The sequence below is a fragment of the Ranitomeya variabilis genome, chromosome 8, assembly GCF_051348905.1.
Source record: "Ranitomeya variabilis isolate aRanVar5 chromosome 8, aRanVar5.hap1, whole genome shotgun sequence".
NCBI classification, from domain to species: Eukaryota; Metazoa; Chordata; class Amphibia; order Anura; family Dendrobatidae; genus Ranitomeya; species Ranitomeya variabilis.
Window position 1 is genome coordinate 107,085,053 of NC_135239.1, and position 12,444 is coordinate 107,097,496.

The 12,444-nt window shown below is 41.9% G+C and overlaps 1 protein-coding gene across 2 annotated transcripts in view; it reads left to right on the top strand.

The window, feature by feature from the left end:
- Window positions 1–12,444, top strand: part of PLA2G4A (phospholipase A2 group IVA) — a 241,714-nt gene that overhangs the window by 19,526 nt on the left and 209,744 nt on the right. The window lies entirely within an intron of this gene.

Here is a 12,444-nt window from a genome sequence, read left to right on the forward strand (position 1 = left end):
ACTGTATTTATTGTATTTTTAAACTCAGCACACTGGCACCTGAGGGGTTAAATCTCATTGAAAAAGTCACTTGATGGCTGCATTCTTACCTTTTTTTATCTGCATTTTATTGATTTTACATAATTATTTTGCTATATCCTGTCTTTTTTTACCTTGCCTATATACGTTTTTAAATTGTGTATGCCACTTGTATCCTAATTAATCATGTGATCCCATCTAATTATATGTTCCGAATAATTGCTCCTTAAATTTCATTTGTTGATGTTCCTTTATATACCTACTCCTGCCCACTCTGTATACTGCCACCCGATGAAGACGGAGCTGTTCTGTCGAACCGCGTTGTGGATTTTAATAAACAAAGAAACTTTTAATCTCTTCATCTGTGTCCTGTGCCTTCCCATGAGAAAGGAGTATCCTGCAATTTACTGTCTATTCCTCTCCTAAGGCACCCGGCAGGAGCTGCATCGGACCTCTCTCAATCAACATCCCCCCTGACCGCCAGCTCGGCGCTCCGTTAGCCTGTCTTCTCTGTACCGATTTGCTGCCTTTATTGACACCGGATCTCAAGTGACTACAATCTAGCATTTGAAGAGTGCCGAAAAGGAGCCCAGCTGACAACCTCCAAAAGCCTGCCTCCACATCATAGCCACTAATGAAAGTTAGTAGCCATTAGCGGCTACTGGGAACCTACACTTCAAATTGGTGAGACCGAACTCCCACTGCAAGGGGTAATAGTGATCCAAGTTCCAGAAAATTACAACTTTCCTGTGATTCTAGGCACTAATGGTCTCCAAAACTGCTATATCAAAATGCTAGATGCCCTACAACAGGCAATTGCCAAATATACCCAAAAGACTCTCAGAAGGCGGTCCAGGAGAACATGCAGATGTTGGCCGCACAACAGAAGTTTACCAACAAAAGGGAATCATCTGATCAATCTAAAAGGACCAACCAGTGGACCTGATGAAATATTAAGCTGCAGCCAACCTATACGCGGATGCCAGCAAAAAAGGCTTAGGAGCAGTGATTTCCCAGATACAGGCGAGAACTGAAAGGTTTATTGCCTATGCCAGCCGCTCGCTAAGAGAGCCCAAGCAAAATGATCAGAACTATAGCTCCTTTAAGTTGGATTTCCTGGCCCTGGTCTGGGCAGTAACTGAGAAATTTAAGGACAGTCTAGCTGTCACCCTTCACCATATACACAGACAACAACCCGTTCGTGCATTCAAATTCAGTTGATCTGGGCACGCTGAAGCAGAGATGGCCCCTCGACTAGCCAACTTCAGCTTTGCTATAAGTAAGATACTGTATAATGTCCACCCAGATGATCCCCTGGACACCTCTTTTCGCTTCACAACAAGCAACCTCAGCAGAGAATGCAGCTGAAGATCCTGCTTTGCCGTCCGGTTCAGCCAAATTGAACATGGACAATGATACCACTCTGGATGAACAGATCTAAAGAGTACTAGAGTTATCCAAACAGCACCAACAAGCCTTCAGCCAACACTCCATGGACCATGGGAAGACCAGTCTAATCCAGCATACCATCTCTATGGCTGAATATCTTCCCATCAATAAAAAGGTACAGGCCGTCACCCCCTGTCATGTGCCAGCAGGTGAAGAAAATGGTCCAGCACATGAAGACAGCAAATGTGAACCAGGATAGCCACAGTCCGCAAGTGGCCCCCCTTGTCATAGTGAATAAAAAAAAATAAAATAAGATGAGACCATACTGCTCTACGTGGTCTATGTCAAAATTACGCATAAAGATGCCTATCTCATGCCTCGGATAAAGAAGTCTGTCTCAGCATTAGGGGCTGCGGCCTACATCTCCACTTTAAATCTGACTAGCGGCTACTGACAAGCCCCTATGTTCCCTGAAGACAAAGAAAACTGCCTTCACAACATAAATAGACCGCTTCAAATTCAACCATATGTCGTTTGGGCTGTGTCTTGCCTCATGGATGTTTCAGAGACTAATAGAGAGGTGGCTTGGACACTGGAATTTTGAAACTGTTCTTCTATACGTGGCTGACATTTTAGTGTACTACATATGAGGAACATCTGTAACATCTGCAGGAAGTGTTACAGACCCTGGCCCAACGTGGGTTGAAAAGAAAACCTTCCAACTGCTTCCTCCTGAAGCCCAAAGTGAAGTATTTGGGCCACATTGTGAGTATTGCTGGAGTCCACTTAGACCCAGACCAAATAGGTGCAGTGAGAGACTGCCCTGCTTCTACCACAATCAAGGAAGTGAAGAGTTTCCTGGGACTTGACCGTTAATAATGGAGATTCCTCCTAACATTTTCCCAGTTAGCGGGTCCCCTCCAAGAGCTCCTAAATGCTGCAAAAAGGCCTGACAGAGAATCTGCATTCCAGTTACTGAAAGAGAAGCTGACTGAGCCACCGGTGTTGGGGTATCCGGATTACAGTTTACCCTTTAACCTTGAAATGGATGCCAGCAAAAAAGGCTTAGAAGCATTGATTTCCCAGTTGCAGGCCAGAACTTAAAGGGTTGTTGCCTATGCCAGTCCCTCACTAAGAGAGCGGAAGCAAAATGATCAGAACTGTGGCTCCTTCAAGCTAGAGTTCCTGGACCTGGTCTGGGCAGTAACTGAGAAATTTAAGGACTATCTGTCTGCATTACCCTTAACCGTATACACGGACAACAACCCGTTGGTGCATCTGAATTAAGTTTGTCTGGGAGTTCTGAGGCAGAGATGGGCCTCTCGATTTGCCAACTTCAGGTTTGCTATAAGATACCGGGTCGGCAAGGCCAATGTTGTACAGAGTTCCTGGTTGGATGTAACGCAAATCCCCAGATCAGTAGGAAGATGTGATGATGTCCGCTTTTTATACTTGGTTCGCCAGACAGGAGACCCTACAGATCAGACAGCAGATTCCTTGGACTAGTAATGCTTTCCAGCCAGTCTTCTGCCAGCTGATGAAAAGCTCTGGAAGAATCTTCAGGGTGAGACCAGGTTCATTGGAGAGCTACTGGATTGCTTTGCCAGTTGATGGGTGCCAGAAAGAGTTTAAAAGGAAGAGAGAGAGCGAGAGAAAAAGAGCGAGAGAAAAAGAGCGAGAGAAAAAGAGCGAGAAAGAGAGAGAGTGAGAAAAAGAGAGAAAAAGTGAGAAAGAGAGAGTGAGAAAGAGTGAGAGAGTGAGAAAGAGTGAGAAAGTGTGTGAGAGAGAGTGAGAAAGAGTGAGAGAGTGAGAAAGAGTGAGAGAGTGAGAAAGAGTGAGAGAGTGAGAAAGAGTGAGAGAGTGAGAAAGAGAGTGAGAAAGAGAGAGTGAGAAAGAGAGAGTGAGAAAGAGAGAGTGAGAAAGAGTGAGAAAGAGAGTGAGAGACACTGACTAACTGTCCGTCTGATGTCTTGAGATGTGGCTTCAGTATTGCTACATAATCTTTTCTCATGATGCCATCTGTTTTGTGAAGTGTACCAGTCCCCTTGCAGCATAACAACCAGATGTTTTTAGACTTCCAAGCTGCTCTCTTTTTCCTCCAAACATAATGATGGTCATTATAGCCAAAAAGTTGAATTTTAGTTTTCGTCAGACCACAGGACAGGTCTCCAAAGGTAAAGGTCTTTGTTCCTGTGTGCATTTGCAAATATTAATCTTGCTTTTTATGATTCTTTTGGAGTAATGGCTTCTTTATGGCAGAGTGGCCTTCCAGCCCATGTTGATACATTACTCCTTTCACTGTGGATATTGACACAATGTTACCTGCTTCCCCCATCATCTTCAAAAGGTCTTTTGCCCTTGGGTTGATATACACATGTCAGACCAAAGCAAGTTCATCTCTGGGACACAGAACCCGTCTCCTTGGCTGGACATTCCCATCTTTTTTGTACTTGCATATAATTGCTTGAACAGGTGAACGAGGCACCTTTAGGTATCTTGAAATTGTACTCAAGGATGAGCCAGACTTGTGCAAGCGCACAATTATCGTCCTGATATCTTGGATGATTTCTTGAGACTTTCCTATGATGCTACACAAAAAAGCAGTGTGTTTCAGGTGGGCATTAAAATACATCCACAGGTGTCTCTCTAATTAACTCAGATGTTGCAAAAAAAACAAAACCCTCAGACGCTTCCAAACACATGACAGCATCATATGGGCAGTCCAGTATTGTTTAAAAGCATAGTAATCTCAATGTATGTAAACTTTTGACTTTACAGTAAGTAATAAAAATGCCTTAAAAAAAACCATTTTCTCTCTCACTATTCTGGCATTTGGCAAATAATAATCATGGTTATCCTAATTGACCTAAAACAGGAAAGGTTTATCCTGATTTCCTGTCAGATATTGCGAAACACGTGAATGTGTGTATTTTTATACAGTGGATGTAAACTTCTGGCTTCAGCTGTATATATACACATGCATACATACATACATGCATACACACATGCATACACACATACATACACAAGCTTTGGGCTACTTAATATACTTTGTCAACATGTTTGTTTGTTTTTTTACATATTTTAAACCTGTTAAAATGTCGCTCTATTAATGTGAAACTAGTACTGCCATTTAAAACAATAGCACACATAAAAACACTGGGTGAAAAATACCTTTCCACACTTTTTATAATTTCTAAGTCTATGTACTTCAGTCCAGTTAAAGCTGCTTCAAATCAAACAGTCTGGAAGTGTTTTCCATTCATTTGCACATATAAAATAAACAGTTATGCTAAAGAGAAATATACATTTACTTTTGATGGACCAAAGGTGATCCTATGATACTATTAAAAGAATGTTTGCCTTTAAAAGAGACTGCCACATTTTGTCTCATTTATTTTTTAGGTTTACGTATTCGCATACATTAGTTGAGAAATTAAAAGCTATTCTCATTGTCGCAAGTGGCTAAAATTGCAAAGCTTATGCAGTAAGAAGCAGTGTTGCAATTTATTTTTAAAAATTCTATACATCAAAAAATGGAGGCAGTTTTAATTTTTTACTGTTTGTAACCCAGGTCACCTAGGCACGGAATGGATTGCTTAGCACTTTTCTATTAAGCTTGAAAGCAGTGCTCTGAAGTGGAGTGGATCACTGGAACACATAAATAAATAACAATCAAATAAAGTTGCACTTTGTAGTGCTACAAGCATGTAAATATTTAATATATGAAATATGAAAAGCATTACTGCTCTAGATAAGAAGAAAAAAAAATGGAGATACTTAGCACATAATTTGGCCTATTCATGCATGCCCAGCAGCCAACGACAAGGAGATCTCCAGATTTGCTGAGAACCTATCTACTGTCAACACCGCCCTAAGGCTAAAACCTAAATGTGAGAGTAGGCAAGATCCTGCTGCAATAAAACTGAAACACAGCTAACTTCAGTGTTCTTGCAATACTTCTGTGCTTGGAGCATTGGAGATCACACAGTTCGGCCCAGCTGTGTACGATACCATTGGTTCAATCTGTGAAACACACAACCCCCTGGCAAATAGGAAGCCCAGAGACTAGGGAGCTTTGCGCTCCTGAAGACCTACAGTGAGACAACCACTTTAACCTTGCCACAGTGGTTTTGTTATTTTGCTAGGAATTTGATGCATCACAGTATTTGATCCATTAAAGGGGTTGTGCCACAAACAAAAGTTTATTTTAATCAACACATCATTGCTGTGTACTGTGACAGTACAGGAACATGTCCGGAAATACCACAGCTCTTGGGCAGGGGAGGAAGCAAAAGAGTATACAGACATTACAGCAGGGGATCACAGACTTTTATTCCATGGAGCATATTAGATAAGTTGTTAGCAATTGCAAAGGGAGCTTCTAGCAGTGGATTTTGACGATTGACTCAACTGCATTCAGCATGGCAGAACATTCCTTAGATAACCATTTTTTAATACAGCGCTACATTGGTGCCATTAATTTAAGTTCTTTGACCCTTGTGTTATACTTGCTAGCCACTATCTTTGGCTATTCCTGGCGCCGCTCTTGTCTCGATCCGCAATCTTGTTACCGCAACTTCTGACTGAGCAGATGTCAGAGGTAAAGGTCAAAAGCTCTCAATGCAAACCTAGGAGAGCCTCATTCTAGCCCTTATAGACGTATATATTAAGTTGTGACTTCGGGTCTCATAGCAGACACTGGGAAGATCCAATAGGTCACAACCTGCAGAAGAAGATAGACCAGAACACTACCAAGGACTGATGAAGAAGGCGGCTGGCAAGTATGATATTAGGTGCAGGAAATTTATATTAGTGGCACCACTCCAGCAGTAAAATTAAACAATGCTGGAGTGGTGCTGTAATAATCTGGTGCTTTTATAACCTCATTGATAGCAGCCAAGGTTTCTAAGTTCATGTATTTCTTCACTTGATAATCTTACGCAATGCTGAATAAATCAAGATGTTTTGAAAATCGTGTTTCCATTTTTTAGTATTTTCATATTAACATTTCTATCCATCCTGTGATTTTTATGAATTATGACTTTTCTTTCTCAGTGTGTGCACACACACTTTTTTTTAGCCACCATACTCCTAACACTTGTCAAAATATGCAGTGTCTGGGAAGACGTGCATTATTTAAATGTATTAGTTTACTCTACCACCCAGCACATGCTTAGGCCTCATTAAAACATCAGGGATTTTTCTCATACTCAAAAGGCTGATTTCAAGGTTTTTATTTTATACCATCAGTGAAAAATATTGATAGAACATGCCTGAAAAAAGGATGTCTTAAATGGAATCTGTCAGCAAGTTTTTGCTACCTCATCTGAGAGCAGCATGATGTTGGCAAAGAGAAGCGGAATCCAACGATGTATCACTTTACTGAGTGCAGCAGTTCAGACACAAATCAGAGCTTTTAGATTTAGAATGAAGCAGAGCTGACAAAGCTGCCTCCGCCTACGCCAAGATCTGTATGTGCAAAGACAGTGAGGTGTCTATCACAGGTAAAGGGGGGCGTTGCCATACTAAAGTAGTCCTGCAATGTTAATCTTTTAGTGATAAATCTTTCACAGTTAGTAAACAACAGTGCATACTTTGAAAAGTGACATCCCTGAATTCTGTGTTTCAGCCTCTATTTCCTGCAGTGTTTAGATGACATCACACACCTGCTGACAGAAACCATTTAATGCTCAGTTTCAGATTTGCAAGAGAATGAAACTGGAGTTTCTCTTCAATGTGATCTTTTTTACTGCATCACAGTAGATGATTTTTATAAATTTGTCAGAGATTTCTATATTGTCCCTTCCTGTAGCAGATTCAAAATATCAGGAGAGTGGCAACACATGACATAGCTACTCAACATCTGCATTTGATAAGTGCTATGGATTGGGACTCGACGGCCTATCCCATAAAATCTTTACCATGTAACTCTATGGAGCAGAATTAATACATTTCAAATATTGTGGCTCGACTGTGGGTCCCCAGGCTGGACAGCATTTTTCTGACAACTGAGAAAGAGCAAAGGTACAATGCCTTGCAAAAATATTCGGCCCCTTTAAACTTTTCAACCTTTTCTCACATATCATGCTTCAAACATAAAGATACCAAATGTAAATTTTTGGTGAAGAATCAACAACAACAAGTGGAACACAATTGTGAAGTTTAACAAAATGTATTGGTTATTTTAAATTTCTGTGGAAATTCAAAAACTGAAAAGTGGGGCATGCAATATTATTCGGCCCCTTTACTTTCAGTGCAGCAAACTCACTCCAGAAGTTCATTGTGGATCTCTGAATGACCAATGTTGTCCTAAATCCCTAACGATGATAAATATAATCCACCAGTGTCTAATCAAGTCTCCGTATAAATGCACCTGCTCTGTGATAGTCTCAGGGTTCTATTTGATGCACAGAGAGCATCATGAAGACCATCATGAAGACCAAGGAACACAACTGTAATAATTATAGGGGATAACTCAGGAGACTCTTTGCGTGGAACAAGACAACTACAGGACACAGTTTTATAAGTGGTGAAGACTATATTATCACACGGTGATTCAAACAGGTGCAGAGAGAAACTCAAGTCCACAACACTTGGAGTAAATATTAAACGCAGCTTAAACAGTCTATAGGGAACTTCAGAGGAAAATGCAATCACGCAGAAAGTCTATGAAGCACAGTTATTCCTGAGGATACTTGAAACGAATAAGTCCTTGTTTTAGTCCAAACATAAATAGATATGCTTATAAGGCAGTTCAAGCAATGTCTTATCTCAACCAGGAAGGCCTGGGTGATAATCTCAGGTTTAAGCAGAGCAGCAACAGCTTACATGTCCAGTAAATGCAGATGGGAGTAAACACGAGCAGCAGATGAAGGAGGATTACTGGAAACTGGTGTATGCAGCAGGAACTCAGAGCAGAGTAGCAGGATAACCACACAGGTTCACAGGAGCAGGTATATAGCCAGGGAGTCATCAGAGTCAGGAGCTGGATGCAAGGCAGAATACTCTACAACAGACTGAAAGCTGGGGTGGAGTTTTATAGCTGGATGACACAGTGCACATGAGACCAAAGACGCCATCTTGGAAAAGGGCAGTAGTGCACAAAAGGTAATAAAAATGTTCAGAGTCCTGACATTACTCCCTCCTTAGAAGCGGCCTTAGGACGATCCTGGACCTGGTTTCTCAGGGAATCTCTGATGAAAATGAGAAATCTTCTGTTGGGCATTGATGTTCTCCACAGGTTCCCAAGAGTCTTCCTCAGGGGGATATCCCTGCCATCTTATCAGATATTGGAGCCGATTCCTGCAAATCCTGGATTCAATAATTTCCTCCACCATAAATTGTTCTTGCCCATCAATCACCACAGGCTGCGGAGGTGGCACAACACGTCCCTGGAAGGTATTAGGAGATACAGGCTTTAGTAAAGATACATGAAAAACTGGGGGTACCTTAATAGTCCTAGGCAGCTTCAGCCGGCAGGCCACAGAGCTCACAATACCGTTGATCTTGAAAGGGCCAATGAATTTCTGTCCAAGTTTTTGTGAAGGAACGTTTAACTTCAGATTCTTAGTTGCTAACCACACGGAATCTCCTACCTTGAACATGGGTGCAGGTTTACGGAATCTATCAGCCGATCTCTTATAACGTTCTTGAGCTGTGGTCAGGGATTCCTTCAGAACCTTCAGATTTTGCCTCATCGCAGTCAGCCTTTCCTCCACTGCCGGAACCGGAGAATTAATTGGAGACCCAGGTAAGATACATGGATGATAACCCAGATTTGCAAAGAAAGGTGTAAATTTAGTGGAGGCGCTCTGAGAATTGTTATATGAAAATTCGGCTAACGGCAGCAACTCCAACCAATCATCCTGGAGATGGCTGACATAGCATCTTAGATATTGTTCCAGCATCTGCTTGGTCTGCTCAGTCTGACCATTTGTCTGGGGATGGTAAGCGGAAGAGAGACAGACATTAATATTGAGTGCAGAGCAAAACCCCTTCCAGAATCTTGAAGTGAACTGTACTCCACGGTCAGAGATGATCTCATCCGGGACCCCATGCAACCGAAAGACATTCTGTATAACCAAGTTCACTGTATCTTTAGCTGAAGGGAGGCCAGCGCACGGAACAAAATGAGCAGCTTTAGTCAGGCGATCAACTACCACCATGATTGTATTCATGCCCCCCGATGTAGGCATCTCCACAATAAAGTCCATTGATATAGACCCCCAAGGGCGAGACGGAACAGGTAATGGTTGTAGAAGACCTGTAGGTGGCACATGAGGAGTCTTGTAATGAGCACATACCTCGCAAGAGAGAACATAGTCCTTGGTATCCTTCAGGCAAGTTGGCTACCAGAAGAATCGGCTCAGGAACTCTTGTGTCTTCTGTACCCCCATGACCAGCCAACTTGGAGTCATGTACCAACTTGAGGATCTGCAGACGGACGACCTCAGGGACGTAGATACGTCGATCTCTGAACCACATGCCACCCTTAAAGACAAGATTAATATCCACAGGTGGGTTGGCCAGAAATACATCACCGTCATAAGCCTCCCTGCACTCCTTCCACAAGTCCTGATCGTGGATAACTCCGATGAAATTGGCATCAGATAGAATGGTCTTGGACGGGGCTCCAGGTACGGAATCCACAGCATGGATTCGGGATAAAGCATCAGCCTTCCCATTACGAGAACCTGGATGGTACGAGATAAAGGTAAATTGATTTAAAAATAAAGTTCCAACGAGCCTGACGAGGAGAAAGACATCTAGCGGATCTAAGGAACTCTAAATTGCGATGGTCAGTTAGCACTATGATCGGTTGTGCAGCTCCTTGCAGATGATGCCTCCATTCTTTGAAAGCCGCAATAATAGCCAGCAATTCCTTGTCTCCCATGTCGTAATTCTTCTCTGCTGAGGTTAGTCTATGGGAAAAGAAAGCACAAGGATGTAGCAGACCCTTCTCTCCAGTTCTTTGGGAGAAAATAGCCCCCAAAGCATTACAGTTATATGAAAACGTTTGGGCACCCCTATTAATCTTAAGCTTAATGTTTCATAAAAATTGTTTTTTTTGCAACAGCTATTTCAGTTTCATATATCTAATAACTGTTGGACACAGTAATGTTTCTGCCTTGAAATGAGGTTTATTGTACTAACAGAAAATGTGCAATCTGCATTCAAACAAAATTTGACAGGTGCGTAAGTATGGGCACCCTTATCATTTTCTTGTTTTAAATACTCCTACCTACTTTTTACTGACTTACTAAAGCACTTTTTTTGGTTTTGTAACCTCATTGAGCTTTGAACTTCATAGCCAGGTGTATGCAATCATGAGAAAAGCTACTTAAAGTGGCCACTTGCAAGTTGTTCTCCTGTTTGAATCTCCTCTGAAGAGTGGTATCATGGGCTCCTCAAAACAACTGTCAAATGATCTGAAAACAAAGATTATTCAACATAGTTGTTCAGGGTAAGGATACAAAAAGCTGTCTTAGAGATTTAACCTGTAAATTTCCACTGTGAGGAACATAGTAAGGAAATGGAAGAACACAGGTACAGTTCTTGTTAAGGCCAGAAGTGGCAGGCCAAGGAAAATATCAGAAAGGCAGAGAAGAAGAATGGTGAGATCAGTCAAGGACAATCCTCAGACCACCTCCAGAGAGCTGCAGCATCAATTTGCTGCAGATGGTGTCACTGTGCATCTGTCAACTATACAACGCACTTTGCACAAGGAGAAGCTGTATGGGAGAGTGATGCGAAAGAAGCCGTTTCTGCAAGCACGCCACAAACAGTCAGCTGAGGCATGCAAAAGCACATTTGGAGAAGCCAATTTCTTTTTGGAAGAAGGGCCTGTGGACTGATGAAACCAAGTGAGTTGTTTGGTCATACAAAAAGGCGTTATGCATGGCGGCAAAAAACACATCGCATTCCAAGAAAAACGCTTGCTACCCACAGTAAAATTTGGTGGAGGTTCCATCATGCTTTGGGGCTGTGTGGCCAATGCCGGCACCCGGAATCTTGTTAAAGTTGAGGGACGCATGGATTCCTCTCAGTATCAGCAGATTCTTGACAATAATGTTCATGAATCAGTGATAAAGTTGAAGTTACGCAGGGGATGGATCTTTAAGCAAGACAATGATCCAAAACACCGCTCCAAATCTACTCAGGCATTCATGCAGAGGAACAATTACACTGTTCTGGAATGGCCATCCCAGTCCCCAGACCTGAATATCATGGAACATCTGTGGGATCATTTGAAGAGGGCTGTCCATGCTCGGCGACCATCAAACTTAACTGAACTGGAATTGTTTTGTAAAGAGGAATGGTCAAAAATACCTTCATCCAGGATCTCATTAAAAGCTACAGGAAGCAACTAGAGGCTGTTATTTTTGCAAAAGGAGGATCTACTAAATATTAATGTCACTTTTCTGGTGAGGTGCCCATACTTATGCACCTGTCAAATTTAGTTTGAATGCAGATTGCACATTTTCTGTTAGTACAATAAACCTCATTTCAAGGCAGAAACATTACTGTGTCCAACAGTTATTAGATATATGAAACTGAAATAGCTGTTGCAAAAAATTTTTTTTTTATAAAACATTAAGCTTAAGATTAATAGGGGTGCCCAAACTTTTTCACATAACTATCAGAAGCGTCCACCTCCACAATGAAAGAAAGTGTTGGATCTGGGTGTATCAACAGCGGTGCTGAGGTGAAACAGAACTTAAGCCGATCAAAAGCTTCTTGAGCCTGTGATGACCACTTAATGTGCTTTTCCTTATTTGTCAAGGAAGTAACGGGACGGACAATATCAGAAAAATTTCGAATGAAGCGCCTGTAGAAATTTGCAAAACCAATGAAACGTTGGACCTCCTTAACGTTCTTGGGTACCGGCCAGTCAAGGATAGCCTGAATCTTACCAGATTCCATGTTCAGCCCCTGGGGAGAGATGATATACCCCAAGAACTGTATCTCAGAACGATGGAACTCACATTTCTCCTGCTTAATATACAGATGGTTCTCTTTCAGACGTCTTAAAAC